Source organism: Lissotriton vulgaris, chromosome 1_1 (assembly GCF_964263255.1).
Source record: "Lissotriton vulgaris chromosome 1_1, aLisVul1.2, whole genome shotgun sequence".
NCBI classification, from domain to species: Eukaryota; Metazoa; Chordata; class Amphibia; order Caudata; family Salamandridae; genus Lissotriton; species Lissotriton vulgaris.
Window position 1 is genome coordinate 1355440527 of NC_141685.1, and position 25834 is coordinate 1355466360.

The window sequence follows — 25834 nt, forward strand, 5'->3', positions numbered from 1 at the left end:
ATATATGTTTTTTCAAATTAATACTCTCTGTGTGGGACTTTAATGATGTCTTTTATGGATTAGAGTGTTTGCCATTTAATAGATCCGATCTTAAGGGGGGTCCTCTTGTTTTTGATTACAACCCTGCAAAGCAACACAGCAAAGGGGCAGTACTCCTTCTGACAGCTCTTCTTCTTGGTAGAGTCCTCAGTCCAGAAGTGTTCTAAAAATGTGGGGTCAGAGGTCATATACGTATACCCCTTTGAGCCTTTGAAGTAGGACTACTTCATAGGATAGTCTTTGTAGCGCACAAGAACCTGCCTTGCCCTGGCCTGGTTCCAGGCATATATCGGGTGTGGAGACAGCTTTGTGTGAGGACAGACACAGCGCTATTCAGGTGGCAGTGGCAACTCTTCCCACCATTCTAGCTCACGAAGACCCATCAACCTGGTGATGGAGCATCAGGATTTACAGGACACACCTCAGCTCCTTTTGTGTGACTGTCTAAAGTGAATGCACAAACAGCCCTGCTGTCAAGTCTAAACCAGACGTGGACTCCACAGGCGCAAGAGGCACGGAATGGTAAAGCAAGAAAAAGCCCACTCTCTAAATGAAGCATTTGCAAACCATAATTTAAAATTCACCTTCACAAAAAGATGTGTTTTTAAATCCTGGGCTCAGGGAACTCAAACTCCAAATTTCTATCTCTTCCCAACTGAAAGTTACACTTGTAAGGTGTTACAAGGTTGCTCCAATGATAACCCATGGGAGTGGTAGTCCTTGCAATAGTGAAAAACGAATTTGGCAGTATTTCACTATTACGACATGCAAAACACACCAAACATATCCTACCTTTCACAAACAATGCACCCTGCCCATGGGGCTACCTTGGGCATACCTTAGGGGTGCCTTACATATAGTACATGGGAAGGGTTGGGCCTGACAAGTGGGTGCACCTACTAGGTCGACATGGTGGTTTAAAACTGCGCTTGCAGACACTGCAGTGGCAGGCCTGAGACATGTTTGCAAGGCTATTCATGCGGATACCACAATCAGGGGGCTGCAGGCCCACTAAAAACATTTGATTTACAGGCCCTAGGCACATACAGTGCATTTTACTAGGGACTTATCAGTAAATCAAGTATGGTAATCATGGATAACTAATCATAATCACCATTTACACGAGACAGCATAAGCACATTAGCACTGATGAGTAGTGCTAAAGTGCCCAACGCAAAAAGGGCGAGGTCCAACACTGAGAAAATCACTTAATCTACATGAACCTAAAACAATGTATACGACCCACTGTAATGTAATCTGGTGTTTATGTAAAGCGCTCCAATGTCTCTGGGCCAAGTTTGTGCTATGTAATACTGCATGTAGGGAAAGTGACACTTTTTTTTGTTTGTTTATTTTTTCATTTACACACTAGCATCGTTCCCTTTACTGGAACGCGCATGCGATGCTAGCAGCAAGTTAAAGAAAAAAACAGAAGCACTTTTGACCAGTCTCTGAGCATTGGAGGGTCTCTCTTAAGTACTGCAAAAAATAAAATGAATATCTAAAAAGTCCAGGGTGAGTGTAAAAGGCAGACTAGGTCTGTGCCATGTCCTGTTTCCCAGCAGACACAAATTAAAAACATCTACAACAAACAAATGGATAAAAAAGCAATTCAAAGTGAGTTCCTAGTATTTTTGATAATTGTGTGCTTCCAAAGTATATGTTTTCCATTGGAATGTTAATTTCCTATTTAAGTACTGGCCATATAAGCTTTCAAATACTTTTATTACCACAAATGTTTTCCATCATTTAGCTCCATTATCCTAACCAAGCAGTGCATTGCGAAAGGTTAAAATGTACGATTGTGTGCCACTTTTTAGGTCTCGCCTGTCAATGCGCATTGAGCTTGCGAGACTATAGGGGCTTAAACAGACTTTAACTAGACTGGCGATTTGATGCTGTGCCCGTGCGCTTTTAGGTCAATGCGCAAGCGCATTGAGCTAAAATGCGCGTGCACAGCATCAAATCGCCAACCATCTGTTCCCCAGCTTGGCGCCTCCGCTCCTGCTCTCTCCTGGATGCTCCTCCCCTAATTATTCACGGCCGACCGGCCGTACTTTCACTTTCACGGCCCGGGAGGCCGTGTCTCGTTTTATTTTATTTACTGTCGGGTCTGAATACTTCTATACTAACACTGCAAGCTGGTAGATGTAGTCAATTTGTCGCATTTCTCCTCCCCCCTCCCCACAGTAATGCCAAGAGCTTTTTTTTTTTAACTTGTTTCTCAAGCCGCCCGGCACCCCGCGCTTCAGCAGTGCTGCTCTCCAGGACTGTCTCTCTGCCTGCCCTCTGCTCGTTATGCCTGTGTCTCTGTCTGATCTCCATGCCCGTCTGTCTGAGTGCACACTTGCGCAGTAAGTGTTGTGACGTATTCCCCATATTCGCATCAAAGCTGACCTATTTTCTGAATGTAAGCATGGCGTTGAACAATTATTCATTGTGGGCTATTTAATGTTCGCACTGCAGGATTACCTCTTGTGACTGGCATTGCAGTGCATCTTTTGGGTCTTTACTTTTTCATGGATACATACATTGTGACTGTTTTACATTTGGAAAATAGAGTGCCGGTGACCAAACATAGCACTGCTCAGATGCCCAAGGTTGGCGCTATTAAAAGTCGGCGCGCCAATAACCAAGGCTGTGAAGGCCTGATCCACCTCAAGCCTCTTAAATCCTCTGCTAGGCACTCCCGGCCCCATTATCTCGCTCTTAAAGGTTACCGCGTTCTTCCCTTTTTGCATGTTTTGCATTTTCTTCCTTTAGCTTCTGCAAGTTTTCCCGGTCTTGTTCTCAGGAAATGTTTGATCACGACAAATAAGTGCCGTCCCCAAAATTGTATGTTGTTGTCCGCCACCGGCTCAAATTAAGTAATGGTTTGACATTTAGACGACCTTCCGTTTAATTTCCAACCGCTTCGGTCTTAGTATTTTTTCACTGGGCACTTCTCTTTTAGCCAATAGACTGGCAAATGTGTCTTAGTATTGTTATCGTCTAATTTTATATTTGGCCTCAGTATAGCTTTCATTGAAGGTTTTTTTAACTTGTTACGGCTAATTTTAAGTGGTGGTTTAGGCTTCAAAGAAATTCTTTATTTCAGTGTGCTGTAATTTCTTTAGAACATTGTTATCATTATTGCTCGAGGCAGATGTCGTGCACATAATTTTCTACCAGCCAATTAAAGGGACTCTCAACCTGGCAGAAATGGTATCGCTTGCCTTAAGTTCGATAATTGTATTGGGCTACAATGTAGTTTAGTGTCTCTCTCATTTCTCTCTGGTTTTCTCTGTTTTGGAAGATAGAGAAACAATTTGCTTGTGGATACAGTAAGATACAGAATTGTCCGTTCTTGGAATTTACTACTTAAAGAGTGACATCTAGGTCATCTATTTTGATTGAATTGTAGTGTGCTTTTTTAATTTGTATTATACCGGTGCAGTATGAATGAAAGATGCTGCAGTTTTGAACATTTCTGCCCGTTTATCATTGCGATCCGGTCTCCAACGCAAATCTACCTTTTGAGAAATTGATGGAGAATTAGTAGATCCTACAGGATCGAGTGGGCTTAAGAAGCCTAATCCTGGACTTATTGTTTCCTTCTTCCTATAGTACATACTAGAAAACAATTTGAACCCTGGAATACTTGCTAGAACTCAATGACAGTCAGCTGCTCCGACTACTATATTGGAATAGTGTTAATGTTCACCCTCAAGCCACCCTTCTCCATTGAGGCTCGCAATTCATTCAGGGCATGTACAAAGTGCAGATGGAAAGCACCTTTGTTTCAGCACAACCTCCTATAGAAACAATGCTGTGCAAAAAAGAGCAGTGAGTTTAACTCTGCCAGGCGTTTTTACAACAGTTGAATCTTAGTATTCCTCCCCTCCCAAGAATAGGGCATCTTCCAGATTTGGGTATAGACCTAAAACAGCAGCCTCAAATTGTGGATGCAAATTTTGCTACAGCTTAAATATACAGGTTAAACGTTAAATTAACTTTCAAGCTCCTTACATACCTGTGGTGAGTGGGGTCCATTCTCCAACACTATCCAAAGGGACTGGCATTAAAACAGGGAACTATGAAAAACAGAAAAAATAACTGTGGGTCTAGCATGATAAGAAAGCTATGTGTGTGGAGATGGCTATATGTAGGCTTCTGAATATAAGCAGACTACTGGACAATCACCATATGTGAGCAAGTGTCCATCAGTTACTCTTCCTATACCGCCCAGTTCATCATGTGGTCTACTTCACAGTAGGTAGTCCAGATTGACCAACTCCAAGGTTGTTATTAGGAGATGGTTGGTAATGATGAAGTAATGTATAGGGTGATAGGTGGATGCTGTTAGTAACTGAAAGCAGTGCAAATGTGATATGTGATTAGTGATAAGGGAACGTGATAATAAAATTGGATAGTGAACGCAATATAACTTTATTCTGCACTGCTTTCAGTTACTAACAGCATCCACCTATCACCCTATACATTACTTCATCATTACCAACCATCTCCTAATAACAACCTTGGAGTTGGTCAATCTGGACTACCTACTGTGAAGTAGACCACATGATGAACTGGGCGGTATAGGAAGAGTAACTGATGGACACTTACTCACATATGGTGATTGTCCAGTAGTCTGCTTATATTCAGAAGCCTACATATAGCTATCTCCACACACATAGCTTTCTTATCATTCTAGACCCACAGGTATTTTTTCTGTTTTTCATAGTTTCCCAGGGGGGTCATAACTGTGCTGAGGTCGGTAAATATTCCCCCGGACCCTCTCTCTATCCTTTTGTTTGTTGAAATAAAACGGGGAAACCATAGCACCTCTTTCTAACAGTTTCCCGCTTTCAGGTTGCATAACCTGTTAGCTGAAGGGTATCAGTGTCTAGTGGTGCGTAAACTGCAGTGAAAGGATCCTGCAACTTGGCTGAGTGTAGCAACATCCTCTGATCAATGCAACTAATCCCTTTCTTTCTGTTTGCCTGGTCCATCTTATTTGTGTCCTACTTCTATGCTTGTGATAAGAGAACATGCCTGGATCACTATACCTGACAAATACTGAAGCGGCCTTTTATTAAGTGGTCCCTTTGCTACACTACACCTGCTTGAAAGCTTGGCTACTCAGATGCCAATTGATGATTTGAACTATGTAAGCTAGGTTAGGTGGGTACTCCTTACTCAGGCACTACTTATTTTTTAGGTGTCTTGTTTTTCGTTGCCAGGGCCAGCGTTTAACCTTTGCACTGCTGCTCAGCAATTTCCAATCCTACAGCAATACTCGGGAAGTGCAAACATTTTTTGATTGTACTGTGGTGGGGCAGAACAATATTTAGGGATATGGTTTTCACTTGGAACAAAGTCTCGCTGAACTTCAGAAAGTTACTGGCGATACTGCTATACAACTTTCTGGTAGTGGTTACAGTGTAGAAAGGGGCCTTTATGAAGTTGATCACTTTCTTGTTTCCCAGTATGACCAGTTATAGGTTGCTTGCGAGCATATAGGGGCTTAACCAGAGCTTAAACATCGGGCGATTCCATGCTGTGCCCGTGAAAAGCAAGCTCAATGCGCAAGCGCATTGACCTAAAGCGCGTGCACATGAAAGCCAGCCATCTGCCGCCAGCAGCATCCGCTCCGGCCCTTCTGCATCAAAGGCTTTTATTTCGCACTTTTCACGGCCGCCAGGCCGTGTCGCATTTCTCCTCCCCCCTCCCCACAGTAATGCCAAGAACTTTTTTTTTTTACTTGTTTCTCAAGCCGCCTGGCACCCCGCGCGTCAGCAGTGCTGCTCTCCAGGACTGTCTCTCTGCCTGCCCTCTGCTCGTTATGCATGTGTCTCTGTCTGATCTCCATGCCCGTCTGTCTGAGTGCACTATGCTCACCAGGGCTGCCTCTCTCTGTCTGTCCTCTTCCTCTCCTCTCAGTGACCGTCTGTTTGAGTGCCTTCTGCTCTCCAGGGCTGTCTCTCTGTTTGCCCTCTGCTCTTCATGTATGGCTGTCTCTTTGTCTGTCTCCTTTCTCTCCACTCAGTGACCGCCTGTCTCAGTGCCCTCTGCTCTCCAATAGCTCTGTCTGTCCTCTGATGTTCATATCTGGCTGTCTCTTTCCCTTCTCTGTCCTCTCAGTGGCCGTCTGTCTGAGTGTCCTCTGCTTTCAAGGGCTTTCTCTCTGTCTGCCATCTGCTTCTCATATCTGGCTGTCTCTCTGCCTGTCCTCTTCCTTAGTGACCATCTGTCTGAATACCCTCTCCTCTCCTCCAGGACTGTCTCTGTTTGCCTTCTGCTCTTCATGTCTGGCTGTCACTTTGTCTGTTCTCTATCTCTTCTCTCAGTGACCGTCTATCTGAGTGCCCCCTCCTCTCCAGGACTGTCTCTCTGTTTGCTCTCTGCTTTTCGTGCCTGGCTGTCTCAGTCTGTCCTCTTTCTCTTCTCTCAGCGGGCGTCTGCCTGCCTGTGTTCTGCTCTCTATCGTCGCAGTCGCTTCTCTGTATCTCGACAGCTTGACAGGGCCTACTCATTGACACTGTCCCATCATTCACCGTTCCCCAGTCTTTTAGTCGGCTCACAGTGTTGCCCCAACATGGCACTTTGACATCAGCCTTACTGGTGTGCCCCAAGCTGCCTCTCACTTTTACCCTTTACTGTGGGCTCATTGGGAAGTGAAAATAATAAAGTCATCCATCCATCCCACTCCATCCATCCATCCATCCATCCACCCCACTCCATCCATCCATCCATCCCCCCACTCCATCCATCCATCCATCCCCCCACTCCATCCATCCATCCATCCACTCCATCCATCCATCTCACTCCATCCATCCATAACACTCCATCCATCCATCCCCCCCACTCCATCCATCCATCTCACTCCATCCATCCCCCCCACTCCATCCATCCCCCCACTCCATCCATCCCCCCACTCCATCCATCCATCCCCCCACTCCATCCATCCATCCCCCCCACTCCATCCATCCCCCACTCCATCCATCCCCCCACTCCATCCATCCATCCCCCACTCCATTTATCCATCCCGACTCCATCCATCCCTCCCCGCCCCACACTCCATCCATCCCTCCCCGCCCCACACTCCATCCCTCCCCGCCCCACACTCCATCCCTCCCCGGCCCACACTCCATCCCTCGCCAACACTCCATCCCTCGCCCTCTTGCCCTGCCTCTATCTCTCACCCTGCCTCTATCTCTCGCCCTCCCTCTATCTATCTTTCGCCCTCCCTCTATCTATCTATCGCCCTCACTATCCATCGCATCACCACAGCATCACTCAGGGGCACCACCACATCACTATGCGCTACCACAGCATCACTGAACGCCATGGCATCACTCGTCACCGCCACAACATCATTCAGATCCACCACAGCATCAATCTGTGCAACCATTCAACAACAACTGATTCAATACGAAATACGATAACTTTTACTTAAGTATTAAATATTGGAAAAAATACAACCCATTGTTATTTTTAATATTAATACATCTAAGTCATGTAAATATAACACATATTGCATTACAAATGCTATAGGTGTCACGTTTGCAAAAGTTAACACTATTGGCATTGTAAATGACAAAGTTATTAATTTCGTTATTTTCAAAACAAAAAAAATGAAAATGTGTCATTTACAATACTAATACCTCTAACTTTACTAATGCGAGCCCTATTGCATTGCAAACGTATTATTTATAACATTTTTAAAAAATTGTGATTTGTCAGATCAATACATGTAAGACAGGGAAAAACTAAACATGTACCTTTACTAATGCTATAGATGTAACATTTGCTAAATTTATAACTATTGGCATTTCAAATAACAAAATTAATACTTTTATAATTTGCAAAACATAAACAAAAAATAAAAAATATTTACATTTACCACACCAAAAGCTCAAACTTTTCTATTGCGAGACCTATTGCATTTCCAATGCTTGCTTTTTAGCTGCGCTGGCCTACTTGTGGCCCCAATCCAATGATGCCCTAAGGTACAATCCTTTGGCACAAGTGGTGAATATTGGCTGCAGTCTGTGAGGAAACCTCGCATGTGGAAAAAGCGTCAAAGTTTGCAGGGAGGAGAAAACGGCTTTGTCCCTGGATCTACCTCTGATACAAGTGAGTAAATGCAGCTACAGTTTGTGGGGTTCTCGTCGTGCCTAGTAAAAATGTAGGATAAAATGGCATGTGTGGGACCAGTGAACATTCATTTCTTCAATTGGTTACACCGTGGACCTGACCACAAACAGTGACGCAAACGCAAGGTGTGAGGGGCAGACAGTGCACCAAGGCCATCCATTACTCACTGTTTTCCGCCGTTGTTATTTCTTTCTTCCCGGGCTCCCGCGCCCTGTCCCTGGAGCACCTAGGCAGGTTATTTTCCTGCCGAGGACGCTACTCTTGCAGTCGGCTGCGTACGCGCGTCTGGCCCTCCTGCAGCCATTAATCTTTGGTCCCTGTTGGCTTTCGATGGTCAGGCCCCGTCAGTGTAATTAAAACCTGCGCCATTAATCTCCGGGCTCCTACCTAGCTCGGACGGGTCCTGGGGCCGGCGCGAAGCCCCGCGACTGACGCAGAACCCTTCTCGATGTTTCCGCATATGGCGTCCTCGTCGCAAACCAGAAAATTGCGGGATGGCTGATAAAGCCCTCACGCGCGCTTTTAAATGAACAGAGGCCTAAGCGCCAATGCATTAAAGAGGCTAGATATAATGCGTCGCTGAAGCTCCTTCAAGTGCCAGCTGTCGGCCTTTCCCGAGTCATGGCATCTTTTTCTCCAAGAAAAGTGTCAACCATGAGCTAAAAACCTTAAAGTGCTGTAGATAAGAAAGTCTGGCAAAATGACATATGCGTTTGGAGGTCTGCCTCTCATGATTGAGTCCTAGCGCTGCTGCTGCCAGTATAAGTATTTTAGGAGAATGTACTTTTTTTTAACCTTCAAACACATCCAATTAATTGGCAGTCCGACCTAGTGTAAACTGGCGAGCTGGTTTCATAGGACTCTGATATTATTAATTGGAGTTTTTAGACGGTGGTGGTTCGCCAAGACCTAGCACTATGGCTTTGAATACCTTAGTCTGTAACTTTTTAAAACTAGAAGCAAACTGGATGTATGTTGATGTCTGTGCCAAGTCAAATGTATGATCCAAACAGTTGTTAACATATCAGATACGATGCATAGCCTTTCTTTGTGTGCTTTTAGTGTCATCATTTCTGAGACGGCACTTTCACTTATTTGGTTCCCCCATAGAAAGCCCACAACACATACGAACAAGCACTTTAGGACACCCTGGGCCTTTCGTGCTTTCCACTCTGTTGATGCAGCCACTTTTTTGGCTTCCCCAGCCAAGCAGAAGTGGAATATATGAATCCCAATAACACAGCGCCCACCCGTAGATAAACAAAATGTCAGCCTCACTTTTAAGTACCGCAGAGGCCACAGATTTCTCAGCAGATTGGAGCAAATAGATTAAAAAACACTCCTTGTGCCACTGTTATGCGTACACACAAACTGACCAGTCTGAACCACAGAGTACCATGGCCAAAACCATCTCTGCTCTTCCATCACAGTGAACAAGTTTAATTGACATATATGACAGTGGTGTTTCTGGTGCCGCTGGACTTGGGCACATGCGGTATGGCGTCTGAGGGCCAGGGAGAAGAGTTTTTGGTACAGCGACACTATGAGATGTTTATCTGCACGCATTTACTTTATATTTGAACTTACCAGCACTCACTATGAGATTTAATGTGGCTGATCAAAGACACTTTCCCATTTTGCCGAGATTGTGCACTCTGGGAACCGTAGTCTAGTGAAGAGGACTATGGTGATGTTTCAAGTGACTGATTGCCTGAGCTGGGCTTCCACCAATGGGAGCAAAATTAACTGTTTAAATATAAGATTGATGCAGTTGTTTGGTGACTAAGGGCATATGAGTAAGACATTATCACCGAAACGCGTCATGCTGACATTGTGGCAATAAATGTAATCTTCCTGGAATCCTTGCTGTGTCCTCCGATTTCTTCTTCGCAGGAGCAGTCTTGGTGTGAATATATATATATATATTCACTGAAAAAACCATAGGTTTCACACCAGTTATAATTAGGAATTAGCATTTAAAAAACCTATTAAATTCACTGAAAAAAACATAGGTTTCACACCAGTTATAGTTAGCTGGAAATTTTACTGACATAAAACCATTGAAATTCCCACGTTCTAGTTAGTTGGACTCACTATAACTTGCGCGCCTGCAATGCACTGCTGATGACGTCACATATTACATCACTCATGACATGGTCAGTGACATCACTCATGACATCACTGATGACACCATCCAGTGAATGTGTGTCTTTCCGAAAAACATATATGTTTTATATATGTATTTGTAAAGGACGATGGAAGAATAAATGGTTAAATAAGTGTGTAAATGGATGTTTGTTTTTTATAAGAATTGATTGGTTAACTGCCTTATTAAGTGTATCTTAGTGAATACATATATTAGCAAGTACATTTTAAATATTGAAATGTATGTATCAGTGTTTCACTTTGTGTATAAGTGGCTGTATGGGTTGGTGACTGACTCACTGTTTGTATGTGTTTTGAAGACAGCATATGTACAAAACTGTATGGATGGATGAGTGTGTATATGTGTATGTTAGTGAGTAAACGACTGTCTCACTATTGTCTTTTTCAGTAACGACATATGTTTTAATCTAGTATATGTGAGTATTGATTTATATAAGTGAGTATATGTGAGAGTGAGAGATTGTAAGAGTTCCTGTTTAAATAAGTATGTGTTTCTATAAGTGATTGTTTAAGAGAGTAAGTATGTGTAAGTTTCCTGAGAAGTAAAGTGGTAGTGTGTGTATTGCTGTATATGCAAATAAATGGATGTTCAATAGTTTTTTTGCATGTTTGAATATATGTGTGAGTAACTTTTGGATGACTGTCGAAGTGTAACAGGATGTATAGGTGTATCACTACATATAATGAGTGAGTATATGTATGAGTGACCATATAGAACTGTTGGTGAATGAGTGGATGTGTATATAGATGGTGGAATTACTGAATTGTTTGTTGTAACTGGTATGGGTATCTCAATTTTTTTGAAAATGTTAAATACTATTTTTGAATATGTTTTTCAAGGCTTACATTACACTGAAAGGAGGTCTGTCACTCTGTCACAAGGATGGTGTCATCAGTGATGTCATGAGTGATGTCACTGACCATGTCATGAGTGATGTAATATGTGACGTCATCAGCAGTGCATTGCAGGCGCGCAAGTTATAGTGAGTCCAACTAACTATAACGAGGGAATTTCAATGGTTTTATGTCAGTAAAATTTCCAGCTAACTATAACTGGTGTGAAACCTATGTTTTTTCAGTGAATTTAATAGGTTTTTTAAATGCTAATTCCTAACTATAACTGGTGTGAAACCTATGTTTTTTTCAGTGAATTTCATAGGTTTTTTAAAGGCTAATTCCTTTCTATATCGAGTTTCTAACCTATGTTTTTTTAATAAATTTGCTGTTTTGTGTAAGTATTAATTTGTACGTTTTTTAGGTCTCGTGACCTACAATGCGCGCAAGCGCATTGAGGGAACGAGAATTCAAGTGGCCAAAATCCTCTTCAAACCACGGGCTTTCAGTCACGGTTTTCTTTAAGTTCACGTGAATCACATGATTAAACATGCACGCGCATCGGCAGCATTTCTCCTGCAGGCTCGCAAAAGGCTCTCCTCCCTCCCCACATCAAAGGCATCAATCACCCTCCCACAGGCTTCCCCAGCGCTGCCCCGCCCCCTGCTTCATAGCCAGGCCATCTGTTCCCTGCCAGACCTCTCACACCTCCGTCACAGCATGCCTGTGTACTTCAAAGGCTTATCACTTCCCACGGCCGGCCGCAGGCCGTGCAACCAGAGCACTTCAGTTGGTGCGCAGCCCCCTTCCCAGCACTGCCTTGTTACTCTCGGCAGCCATGAGTCCCTAAACACTTTTTATATTTAATTAGTAGCAGCAGCATTTCTCCTGCGCCAGGCCACATCAAAGGCTCTGTGCCACTTTCACCCACACAGCAACACTTACAGACACGCAACGCCACTCACACCCACGCAAGCCCACTATCAGCCACGCAACACCACACTCACCCACGCAACGCCACTCACCCAAGCAACACCACTCACACACGCAACGCAACTCATCCACGCAACCCCTCTCATCCACGCAACCCCACTGATCCACGCAACCCCACTCATCCACGCAACGCCACTCATCCACGCAACGCCACTCATCCACGCAACGCCACTCACACATGCAACGCCACTCACACATGCAACGCCACTCACACATGCAACGCCACTCACCCACGCAACGCCACTCACCCACGCAACGCCACTCACCCATGCAACGCCACTCACCCACGCAACGCCACTCATCCACGTAACGCCACTCATCCACGCAACGCCACTCATCCACGCAATGCCACTCATCCATGCAACGCCACTCACACACGCAACGCCACTCACACATGCAACGCCACTCACACATGCAACGCCACTCACACATGCAACGACACTCACACATGCAACGCCACTCACACATGCAACGCCACTCACACATGCAACAACACTCACACATGCAACGCCACTCACACATGCAACGCCACTCACCCATGCAACGCCACTCACCCACGCAACGCCACTCACCCACGCAACACCACTCACCCACGCAACGCCACTCACACCCACGCAGTGCCACTTTTACCCACACAGCACCACTTTCAGACACACAACGCCACTCACACCCACGCAAGCCCACTCTCACACACGCAACGCCACACTCACCCATGCAATGCCACTCACACACGCAACGCCACTCACCCACGCAACGCCACTCACCCACGCAACGCCACTCACCCACGCAACACCACTCACCCTCGCAACAACACTCACACATGCAACGCCACTCACCCACGCAACGCAACTCATTCAAAGCCACTCACACACACGCAGTGCCACTTTCACCCACACTGTGCAGTGCACAATAGGTCGCGCAGTAGGAAAGTTGGAGCTATTGGTTTTGTAAATGACAAAGCCCTTTATGTTTTTAAAATGAAAACAAAAATAAAAGGCATTGTTATTTGCAATTGTAATAGCTCCAACTTTCCTACTGCGAGACCTATTGGCAATGCCAGTGCTTGTTTTTTTTAAAATAATTTTTTCCTGGGGCGCTCTGGGTGCGCGCTCCGGTAAGCTCTCCGGAAAGCGCACCCAGAGCGCTACTTTCGTTCGTGAAAAAAATATGAATGAAAAGTTAATAATAACGCAAAACATTTCGTACCCTACAAATAAAAGCATTTTTTTTTATAAGGAAATGAAAATCATTTTGCATTTCCGTGAAATTATGAAGACGTCACTTCTGCGCGCAGCGTAAGCGCCCCGGAAGCGCCTACGTTCGCGCCGCGTATGTGCCCCGGAAGCGCCTACGTTCGCGCCGCGTATGCACCCCGGAAGCGCCTACGTTCGCGCCGCGTGTGCGCACCCAGAAGCGCTCCGGTGCGCGCAGCGTCAGCGCGACAAGTCATGTGACCTGAAAATAACACTTTTCATTGGTTGCTAACAGTTTTTTTTACAAATAATGAAATCCCCACCCATTTCCTTCACTTCTTTCACTTTTGTGACTGAAAGACCTGTTTTTTGCTCCTGGATCTTTCTTGGTTTACCATGGCTGCCAGAGAATCCAGCAGTGATGAAGAGCCTGAATTCATCAATGAAGAGCCTCCTCAGCCAAAGGTGAAGGAGCATTTTATTTGGAAATTTTTTAAAATACCACCTAACCAGAAAAAGGTGAATGTTCTAAAAGTGGAGTGCAGGATCTGCAAACAAGTCCTGTCACGGGGTGACCCCCCAAAAAATACTCTTTTGGGAACTTTACGATGATCCGGCATGTGGAGAGGAGGCCCCCCCAGAATTTTGCCCGGGGAAAGTGTCGGGGCTCTGGCACAAGAGGTTCCCAGTGATGGGGCCTCTACATCCACCGGAGGAGCAACTACTTCTGGGAGGGGGCAATCGCAGGAACTCGTGTCAAATATTCAACCTGCTTTTAACAATGGTGTCCTGAGATGCAGATACTGCAATCAACTCCTTACCTATGGGGACAAAGTGTCCAGCTCATGGTTCGAGCATTGGAGAACCATCACTGCCCTTCCCACCCCTAATTTTTTGTTGGTTTTTTTTGCTCCTGTTGAGCAGTTTCCATTCCCTGTTTTTGTTCCTGTTTTGAAAAAAGAAGAACACAAAAAGTTCTTTTCAGAACTACCTCCAATTCTCATCAAAGAGCTATATTCTTAAAAAATGAGAAAGAGTAAGTGAAATGGAGTGCATTGATAATGGAAAGGAAAATGAGTAAGAAAGAACAGAAAGGTATGAGAGGAGAAAGGAAGTGAAGTAGAGGGAACTGAAAGAAGGTGAGTGTTGGGAAGGAAAGTAAGGAGAAGAAGAGTGAATATGGGGAATGTTGATATTCAAAGAAAATGTTGAAAAGGAACGGGGGTGTGGAAGGGTAAGAAAAGATGCATTGCTGGAGTTGAAGACTGAAGGCCTCATTTATGAAGCCATGCGTCACTTTAACGCCACCAGAGCGTCACTTTTTGTGACACATCAGTCCAGTAAAAAATGCACCCTATTTTGTCATATTTACAAGTTGGCGCATCTAGGTAGATGCGTCACTTTGTAAGCCCTTGCGCCACATTATTCCTACGTTAGGTGTAATGTATTATGCAAAAGGGACGTATTGACGCAAGAAAGGGTCTTAGAGGTGACGCAGTAAAATCTATGAGATATCACTGCGTCACTTTTATGACGCTGTTGCGTCCAAATCTTAAGCCTGTTTCACAGCAGGCGTGCAGGGCCTTTCACATGGGGCTTGGCCCCATGTGAAAGGATACATTGCTGGAGTTGCTTCATTTTTGAGACACACTCCAGCAATGCATCACTTTTGCGCTAACAGATACGTCTAAAATACTGACGTATCTGTAAGAACTTCCAACATAATACGTCATAAATTTAATATGACGCATGAGTAGAAGACTGAAGGACTCATTTATGAGGCCATGCGTCACTTTAACACCACCAGAGCATCATTTTTTGTGATGCACCAGTGCTGTAAAAAATGCACCTTAGTCAGTCATATTTACAAAGCTACGCATCTAGGTAGTTGCGTCACTTTGTAAGCCCCTGCGCCACATTATTCCTAAGTCAGGTGTAATGTATGCAAAAGGGACGTATTGACGCAAGAAAGGGTCGTAGAAGTGACGCAGTGAAATCTATGACATATCACCGCGTCACTTTTATGACGCTGTTGCTTCCAAATATTACGCCTGTTTCACAGCAGGCGTGCAGGCCCTTTCACATGGGGCTTGGCCCCATGTGAAAGGATGCATTGCTGGAGTAGCTTCATTTTTGTGACACGCTCCAGCAATGCTTCACTTTTGCTCTTACAGATACGTCTGAAATACTAACGTATCTAAAAGAACTTCCAACATAATACGTCATTAATTTAATATGACGCATGAGTAGAAGACTGAAGGACTCATTTATGAGGCCATGCGTCACTTTAACGCCACCGGAGCGTCACTTTTTGTGACGCACCAGTGCTGTAAAAAATGCACCTTATTCAGTCATATTTACAAAGTGACGCATCTAGGTAGTTGCGTCACTTTGTAAGCCCCTGCGCCACATTATTCCTATGTCCCTACGTCAGGTGTAATGTATGCAAAAGGGACGTATTGACGCAAGAAAGGGTCGTAGAGGTGACACAGTGAATAAACTGGGGGCCTCATTTCTGAAAAGTGATGCATCGCTGCGTGAAAACAGCGATGCGTCACTTTTCAGTGCGCACTCCTTACGACATTCCTGATGTGTCATATTTAATGTATGACGAATCAAGTCGCAAGGAGTTACAGATACGTCAGCATTTCTGACGTATCTGTAAGCGCAAAAGTGACACATTGCTGGAGTGTGTCACAAAAGTGACGCAACTCCAGTAATGCGTCCTTTCACATGGGGAAAGCCCCATGTGAAAGGTCTTGCGTCAGTCTTACGCCTGCTGTGAGGCAGACGCAAGATTTTGACGCAACAGCGTCCTAAAAGTGACGCAGTGAAATCTCATAGATTTCACTGCGTCACTATTACGAGGCTTTTTGGGGGGGAACTCCCCCTCTGCATACATTATACCTGACGCAGGTATAATGTGGCGCAGGGTTTTAAAAAGTGACCCATCTACCTAGATGCGTCACTTTTTAAATATAGCGCAACGAGGCGCATTTTTTACACCGCTGGTGCATCACAAAAAGTGACGCGCCGGCGGCGCAAAACTGTCGCAAGGCCTTCATAAATAAGGCCCTGGATTTTCCCCATGCTTCGTTCCCCGGTGCACTCCCCCCGCGCAAATCGATTTTTTTTTTTATATAAATGCCCCGCGGGACCCTATTTTAGACCCCACATCAAACCTAGGGGGTCAGGGGGGGTTTACCCTGCCCCCTTATAGTCATTTCCCCCTTTTTTTATGCCACCTCTTGTGTCTCGATCCTACCGAGACACAAGATGGCGGCCGCTCCAGACTGTTTCGAATGTTTACAGACACCCGTGAGCCAATCAGCTTTCCGTGCGCAAGTCGCGTAGCACGCCCGGTGCGCTCCCCGGTGCGCGTACCGGGGCGCGCCTATAGATATATATATTTTTTTTAACCTAAATTACTCAAAATCCACTGGAGCACATATCTTGAGACATAGCAAAGGCACATCGGGCTACCAGCCCCTACAATTTTGCCAAGTTTGGTGTAAATCCATTCAGCCGTTCGGGCTAAAAGTTAGGTCGACCGCCCTATGGAAATTAACATGGGGAAAACGCGTTTTGGGACCCCCCTTTTATCTCGGCCCCCGCTTGACGCCCCCCCAAACTTTCAGGGAAGGACCGGAGCTCGACGAGACCATTTTGAGGAAATTTTCAGGCAGATTTGTCAACCGGCGCCAAAGTTATTCCAAATAGAATTTTGAGATTTAACATTGAAAAAAATCCTAACTATAACTACCTACTGGCAACCGCCAGTAGGTTATATCTATATACATATATATATATATATATATATATATATATATATATATATATATATATATATATATATATATATATGACACTGCACTCGTCCAGCAAGAACCAGCACTCCCCAATGTCCCGGGGCACTGCCGATCCGAACAAACGAAAGCTGACCCAGTCTTGAGGTGAAGAGAATATTTTTATTCAATTTTGTTGCATCGCCACCAGCATAACGTTTCGGCCTGCTCAGAGGCCTTGGTAACATGACGCTAAGGGTGGGACAGACTGTTTTTAAAGTGGTAGTGCATGGTTACAAAGACACATCATTGGTTGAACACAAGTGCTTGGTAATAGACATAGAAAACATGTTAGTGACCACGTTCAAAAGCCAATAAATGTACAATATCAAAAAATGTTAAAAAACAAATTTGCATATGTACAAAGGGCAAGATAGATTTTAAATACATAAACTCCATCCAACGTGCAAAGGTAACCCTGTATATCAAAAAAGGGGTTAATATTGATGAATCTCGTCACAAGTGAAATGTGGTAGCTTGTAGGAATGGCAACAATGTTCAATTTCCTAATGTAATGTATGTTACCAACATTTCACATCAGTACAACCCTGCCATATGGCGATTGTTGATATAATATAACCCAAGTGGGTTGGTACAACAAGTCATGTTCGATTGTTATGTTAACCAAGCCAATTGTAGCACTGCTTTAATGCTTATATTAGCAGTTATAATAACCATTGTGTCAACCATAGTGTGTTAACCAAGAGAAAATAAAGCAACGGGTGTCGTGAACAGTGATGACACAAAATAAATTAGTAACATTAAAACCCCTCCCTTGATGGATGATGGGAGTATATTCAAGTAGTCATCATGGATCTTATATCATTACAGGGATGCTATGGCAGCATTGTATACTTTTCAGAAAGAATAGGGATATCAGCATCTAAGTGATGGTACTGGTATACAGAAGATATAATTATACTGTACTGTTTGGGAAGGATTACATAGTAAGGCCTATTGGGATTCATAGATGAGTGTAGAAATCCACACTGGTGTTTAAACCAAGTGGTGTCTTAGTGTCGAGATCAAGGATATATTTGGTTTCAAGAGCCCTTAAGATAGCTTCACGTTTGCCACCTCTGCGAAGAGGCGGGACCGAGTCAATCGCGAAATATTTCAGCAAATGGCTCTGTTTACCATGATGTTCCTTGAAATTACGTGCCACCGGGTAGGTGGGGTCCTCAGTGTTGATGGCCCTAATGTGCTGGAGTATCCTTTTGTGCACCTGCAACTTGGTGCTACCCACATATCGCAGGGCACAGGGACACTCCAGCACATACACTGTGAACTCTGTTTTGCACGTTAATTGCTTGGTGATAAGCCGAGGAACATCAGAGAAAGGGGTTAGGTACTCAGTCATGTTGATGCCGTGCCTGCAAGCCTTGCAGGCCGAGCATTTTTTTAAACCTTTGATGGCCTTGTACCAAGGCGTTGATGTCACAACCTCAGGACTGGACTTGACTAATGCTTCGCTAAGGGAATAAGCTTTACTACAGGAGATATCCGGTCTAGCTGGCATAAGGTGACCAATCACTGGATCAGAGTTATATGCTGATACATATACACACACACACTTCAGTGCATCCTCCAATCGTCACGGATAAAAAAGTGTAAAATACGAGCAGATCTGGAAATTAACCTTTTTTCCACATTTCAATAACCAGCTCTCTTTCTTCATGCCTCAGTAATATCATATTTAAGCTGACAGTAATAATTGCACTAATCCCAATTTTGCACTCAATGTTACCAAAAATTGAGCTTTCAGTAAATATTACACAGAGCCCACCATTGCACTATGCTTTTTATGGCACCATAGGGAATTTTCCATTTCTCGCTCATACCCATTGACATCATTTCTGTTAATATATAAGCATTTTCTCACAATTTCAATGCCCAAAGGGTGTGTCTTTTAAAAATCATTACACTAAGCTCATTATTGCACACATTTTATTTTACACCACCCTAGGGTCACAGCGGTTACATGCCTTTTTTTGGTGCCAGTGGTCCATCGGCTCTAGGTTAGAGATACTCCTGCACCTATGCAAATCTGTTGTGCTGAGTGCCCAAAGGACAAGCACCCATCTCAGAGATCAATGCCAATATTATTTCAGAAGGCGATCAACGAAGTCTGAGACTGGTGGTTTGACTCTATCACTGCCTAACAGAATTGCAATTGTAAATTCACAATATCGGCCCCTGCTCTGCAAGAGCACGATTGCACAAAAGCAAGACAAAATTGGTTTTAAATATGCTATTTTCACTAGGGAAAAACATTCATTTGTTTCTGAAATTCCACAGCATGGAATTGTCAAATGCAGCGTTTGCACAAATCAGTTTTTTTAATCACAGAAACAAGTCTCTGTGCACAGCTCACACATGCAGGTGAAAAAAAGTATTTAGGGGTGGCTCCTCCATTGGAGCAGAGGAACGTCGCCCCACTAAAGCTAACCTCAAAGAATGTAAAAATAAAATGATAATACATTGCCATTTTATTTTCCAACCTGACGCTTGAGTCAGGACAGGGCTGCTGCGGAATGGCAGCAGTAGGGAAGAGGGTGGGCTTTTCCTGTACTTTTCAAAGTGCGCATGTCTTTTTTGCCAGCCGTCTTGCGGTGGCCAGCCAGACATGTGGACTATGAAACCTCTAATTCAGCTGTCTTAAGAAAGCTGGGTCAGAGTAAGTGCAGGGCTCCAGTGTCCTTAGGAGTGGCAAGTGAGGTCGCTCACTCCAATCAGGGCACTGCTCTCACAGCCACGATTGCTGCCTGCACTACAGGATCCGGTTGCGGTTGAGAAGAGGTCTGGACCTGAAGAAGTCGGAGGATGTCGGTTACGATATGTATTTTAAAAATTATTAAAATGTTGTTTGCACGCGCCCACCCCCTCTTCCCCATAGATGCCAGCCGCCACTGAGAGTAGTCATAGACTGCAGACATTTCTCACTTTGTGCACAATGGAGGGACATTTTCTAAGAGCTGCAATGCCTTTAAAACCCTGTAATATGCTTTTGATACACATTATTCTATGCATACTTTCTTTTTTCCAACTCCACACGTTCATCCTTGAATCACACCTGAAATGTAAACACTGAAAGCAAGGATAAAGGGCGTTCCTTTTCAACTGCCATGAACTCAAGACTCCAGAAAATATCGACACTTGCAAGCAAACCTTGAGCACACCTTTTCCACGTTCACCCACGTTTAAAGTGACATTTCCTTAGTTACGCCTCATTCCCAATGCTTCACTCATACAATCCACACTCATGCATTACCCTTCACATACAGCTCCAGAAACATGCCTGTGTGTGGCAAGCTGCCTGAAAAGCCAGGCAGTACCCACACCAGGGTCTGTTGGTTTTCAGGGGGCACCTCTAAAGTTCCCTCTTAGTACATGTTTTAATAAATTTCACACTGGCATCAGTGGGGGTTTATTACAAGGGGCTGGTTGAACTCCTAGGTTCAGTGAAGCCATCAAGGTGCTGTGGAACTCGAGTTGTCAAGTTCAAAGCCCATGTACTCTCTACTGCTCCCTGGCACTTACAATATTAATTATAGACCCTAATACTGTAGGCGAATATCTGCTCATGCAGATATGCCCACACCTGGGATATAGTGCTCCCTACCTTAGGGCTGGTAAGGCCTGCTAGAGGTATGACTTACCTCCATCTTCGGCAGTGCTAGCTAGCAAGGCACACATGCAGTGGGTCATGTTGACTTGGTCATTGTTTTATCTCACAGGGGGATGCCAGCTGAAGGGGCACATACATGGTCCTAGTGAGGGAGTCCCAGGGGTCCCTCTTTAGCCTCTAGACCCCAGGTACCCAGGGTTCCACTTATTAGGGACTTATAAGGGGGCAGAAGTACCAATTGTAGACATGTTTCTAGGAAAGAACACTGGTACTGTGATACCTGGACAGAAAGGACTCAGTACTAACCACAAGTCATAGAGCTGTGCGTGCCCAGAACACAAGCCAGCAGCACTGTGGCTGAGCAACAGATCCAAGAACACACATTCTGGGACAGAGCTAAAAATGCATAGCACCAGCGAGCCACAGTGCTTGTGGCACTAACTTCATGACACAAAGTCAGAGAGTACCACAGAAGACCAAATTGTGATCTTCGGGAAGAGCACTTCACCGTGGGACTCCATTTGATGGCAAACAAAGCTAAGACCGACACCCACCCCAACCACCCGTGCCGAGAACCTCAGGATCTTCATCAACAACAAACTCAACACGTCTGCCTATGTCAACACCGTCACCGCCTCATGCTTCCACACCCTGAAGATGCTGAGGAAGAATTTTAAATGGCTCCCAATCGGGACTCTCTGTTTCCTCTTAGTTTTACATCGTACACACTAACACCGATTTAGAAAGCGATAACAGTTAAAGTGAGAATCAACAGTCCTAGTTCTTGTAGTTTCAGAGACATGACCCCTTATCAGTCAGTCTTATGTTGAATAGTTTATTACAAACAAAATGGAGGCCCCTATCTATACTATAGAGAATGAGTAGTAAACTGCAAACTGCTAAAGCTTTCACTATTGCTGTCTCTGGGCTCACAGACCACTATGTGGGTACGACTGTGTTCTTCCAGTGAAAAAATGAAAGGAATGCAGAGTGAGACTGCTGGATTGTACAGGTCGGAAATTTCCTCTGTCCAATTCAATACATACAGGTACACCTTGGGTCAGGATGGAGATATAGTTTGTGCAATAGACCGAAGGATACGTATTTCCCCTGGAAATACCCCGAAGGAGGTTAAGTTTGTGTCCCAATGGGCTAAAACCTGCTTCCTTGTAATCTTCTTTCAATGTGTCTTCACTGCCATCGTCTGGGTGAGTAAGTGCTGAAAACAGTTTCACCCACCACCAGCTGAGAACTTCAAAGAGGAACTTTGTAAGCAGAAGGGGGAAAGCCACACACGGTAGCATAGCAAGGATGCCATGGAACCTAGTGAAAGCAAGCAAAATGGCCACCCTGACCTCTCTTGGGGTAGCAAAATACAGCAAGTATCATGTTTCAATGGGTCCCTCTGGGACCTGGTGTAGTGCATCTGCTGTACCAAAGGTAGGTACGTGCCTGGCCGTACCCACTCATTTATCATCACTAACTGCGCGAACACCTGTCATTACAAACGACCATAAGTAGCAACACCCCCACATTTTTGGGTTAAAGGGGAAGTCTGAGTACTCCCAATCAAGAAGCAGAGTTGGCGGACGTGTGATAGGGCAAGACTGTGCAGTGGTGGCTGGCGGGGGTGTGAGGGAAAGAACAGAGCGAGGAGAGGAGAGCGGCTGCCTCACACTGACTGCAGCAGGCCTGCTCCCGGTGGTGCTGTCAAAGGCAGAGCTGTAATAAGGAGCTGGTGAAAAGGCCAGCGCGGGGAGGCCCTTATCGGAGCAGCAGTATCGCTGATGGAGGCAGCTGGGCCTCGGAGGGAACAGAGAGCTCCATGTGAAGCGGAGCCCCCCACAATGACAGTACATGTTTCTGGTGATAAAGCCGACCGAGCGCCAGTTCTTTAATGAGCCCTTCTCGCTCTCAGGATTGGAGACGCGGGCGTAGGCACAGGCATCACTCTGTGTGAGAGAAGCCCCCTGGCTCCAGGGCACGCAGCGCAGATACATGACGTGCAGAAGGGGCGTGGACACCCACCAGGCGGTTCAGGGGCACCAGGGATCCAGAGGTGGGAAGGAGCCCATTCTGCACTGCACTAGCTGCAGTTATTTTAGAGGACTCTCTGTTTTAAACAGATTCCGCATTGGCCTAGATCTGTGTTTACACTTTGGGAGAGTGTTTTAGCTGTGTTTTGTACAGTAGAGTAACTACTGTTCAGCATGGCTAAACGTGGCATAGCGTAGAGTGGAGTGGCAAGGAGGGGAGTGGAGTTAGGTGGCGTAGAGTGGAGGGACGTGAAGTGGCATAGGGTGAGGTAGAGTGTCATAGAGTGCAGTGGCACAGAGTGGAATAGTGTGTCATAGAGCAGAGTGAAGTGGTGTAGAGAGAGTTGTGGAGTATAATAACGTAGAGTAGAGTGTTGCAGAGTGACATACAGTGGAGTAGAGTGGAGTGGCATACAGTGGAGTAGAGTGTTGTAGAGTGGAGTGGCATACAGTGGAGTAGAGTGTTGAAGAGTGGAGTGGCATACAGTGGAGTAGAGTGTTGTAGAGTGGAGTGGCATACAGTGGAGTAGAGTGTTGAAGAGTGGAGTGGCATACAGTGGAGTAGAGTGTTGAAGAGTGGAGTGGCATACAGTGGAGTAGAGTGTTGTAGAGTGGAGTGGCATACAGTGGAGTAGAGTGTTGTAGAGTGGAGTGGCATACAGTGGAGTAGAGTGTTGTAGAGTGGAGTGGCATACAGTGGAGTAGAGTGGAGTGGCATACAGTGGAGTAGAGTGTTGTAGAGTGGAGTGGCATACAGTGGAGTAGAGTGGAGTGGCATACAGTGGAGTAGAGTGTTGTAGAGTGGAGTGGCATACAGTGGAGTAGAGTGTTGAAGAGTGGAGTGGCATACAGTGGAGTAGAGTGTTGAAGAGTGGAGTGGCATACAGTGGAGTAGAGTGTTGTAGAGTGGAGTGGCATACAGTGGAGTAGAGTGTTGTAGAGTGGAGTGGCATACAGTGGAGTAGATTGGAGTGGCATACAGTGGAGTAGAGTGTTGTAGATTGGAGTGGCATACAGTGGAGTAGAGTGTTGTAGAGTGGAGTGGCATACAGTGGAGTAGATTGGAGTGGCATACAGTGGAGTAGTGTTGTAGATTGGAGTGGCGTACAGTGGAGTAGAGTGTTGTAGATTAGAGTGGCATACAGTGACATACAGTGGACTGGTGGAGTGTAGTAGAGCAGAGTGGAGCGGCACAGAGTGGAACGTCATGGAGAGGACAGTCGTGGAGTGTCGTAGAGTGTAGGGGCGTAGATCGGAGGCTCTTAGAGTGGAGTGTCGTAGAGTGGAGTAAAGTGACCTCGAGTGGAGTGGCATTGTGTAGAGAGGACTAAAGTATTATACAGTGGAATGGCATAGGGTGGAGTAAAGTAGTGTTGAATGTCACAGTGTGGAGTGGAGGGGTATAGAGTGGAGTTTCGTAGAGTGGAGTAGAATAGAGTGACCTAGAGTTAAGTGCTTAGAGTGGAGTACAGTGGACTGGCGTTGAGAAGCACAGAGTTGAGTGTTCTGAAGTGCTGTAGAGTAGACTGTCATACAATGAAGTGTCCCACAATGGAGTGGTGTAGGTTGAGTATAGTGGAGTGGTGTAGTGTGCCATAGAATGGGGTGGAGTGAAGTAGAGTGGGGTGGCACAGTGTACAATGCAGTAAAGTGTCATAGAGTGGAGTGTTGTTGAGCGGAGTTGAGTGTCATAGAGTGGACTGGCATAGTGTGGCCTAGAGTTAAATAGCATAGAGTAGAGAGGAGTGTTGTGGAGTGGAATGTCGTAGAATTGAGTGGGATAGAGTGGAATGGAGTGCTGTATAGTTGAGTGTCATAGACTAGACTAGTAGGGTGAAGTCTCACAGAGTGGAGTGCATAGACTGAAGTGGCACAAAGTGGCCTAGAGTTAAGTGTCACGGAGTGGAGTAGAGTTGAGCGGTGTAGAGTGGCATAGGGTGGGGTGTCGTGGAGTGCAGTAGAGTGGCATAGCGTAGAGTGGAGTAAAGTGTCATAGAGAGGAGTGGTGTAGAGAGGAGTAAGTGGCGTGGAGTGCCTTAGGGTGAAACGGCATAGAGTGGGGGATCGTAGAGTGAAGTGTTGTTGAGTGGAGTGTCGTAGAGTGGAGTGGTATAGAGTTAAGTGTCATAGAGTGGAGTGGCTCTGGTATTTTGAACAGTTTAAGAGGGTGGCCCACGTCTACATTTTGCAGGTTTGCCCTTCAATTGTGGCTCCTGTCCCACAGCCCAAAGAGAGGCCCTGCAGGTGCCTACTCGCCTGCATTTAGGGTCCTCCTCGCCACTTTTAACCTTCTGAAAGACAAGCAACTAGGTGCCTGCCAATCAGTGACTGGGAGACAAGAGCTGCAGCACAGGAGGGATCCTGTACAATGCAGCTTTGGCAGCACCTTTAGGTACTGAAATTCAATTACAGCCACCTGCAGATAAACAGCCCTGAATCTATGAGTGAAAACCAAACTGGGGATCTCTCCTATGAGTACGCCCTTAGTGTTTATTTCTTCCAGTAAGTCATATTGTCAGGTCAGTGAACAGGGCCACAGACAGGTTGACTGTGATTTGCACAGGAACAAACAGATTGTTAAGTGAGAGACCCAAGACTGCTGCACACTGCTACTTGATGCAAAGGTAGTACATTTGCCAGGCCATTTTATCCACATGCTTACAAGCAGGTTTTATGTCGATTTTAAATGCTTCCTATCTTGCAAAAAGGGAACAGAGTAATAAGTTCAAAAAGTGATTGCCCCAGAGCACGCGATTTACCCAAATGGGAGACCAGGATTACAACCTGTCTCTCCTGAGTCCACCTTTTCCACTAGACCACTACTTGAGTCCTGGTGATTCTGATGGCAAGGCCAAAGGAACATCCTTTAAAGAAAACATTCTGTTTGCTGTGGGCCCTGTCCAGCTTTAGAATTCAGTTTATTTCCAGCTTATTGAGATGAAGCAGTAAAGCTGAGATTAG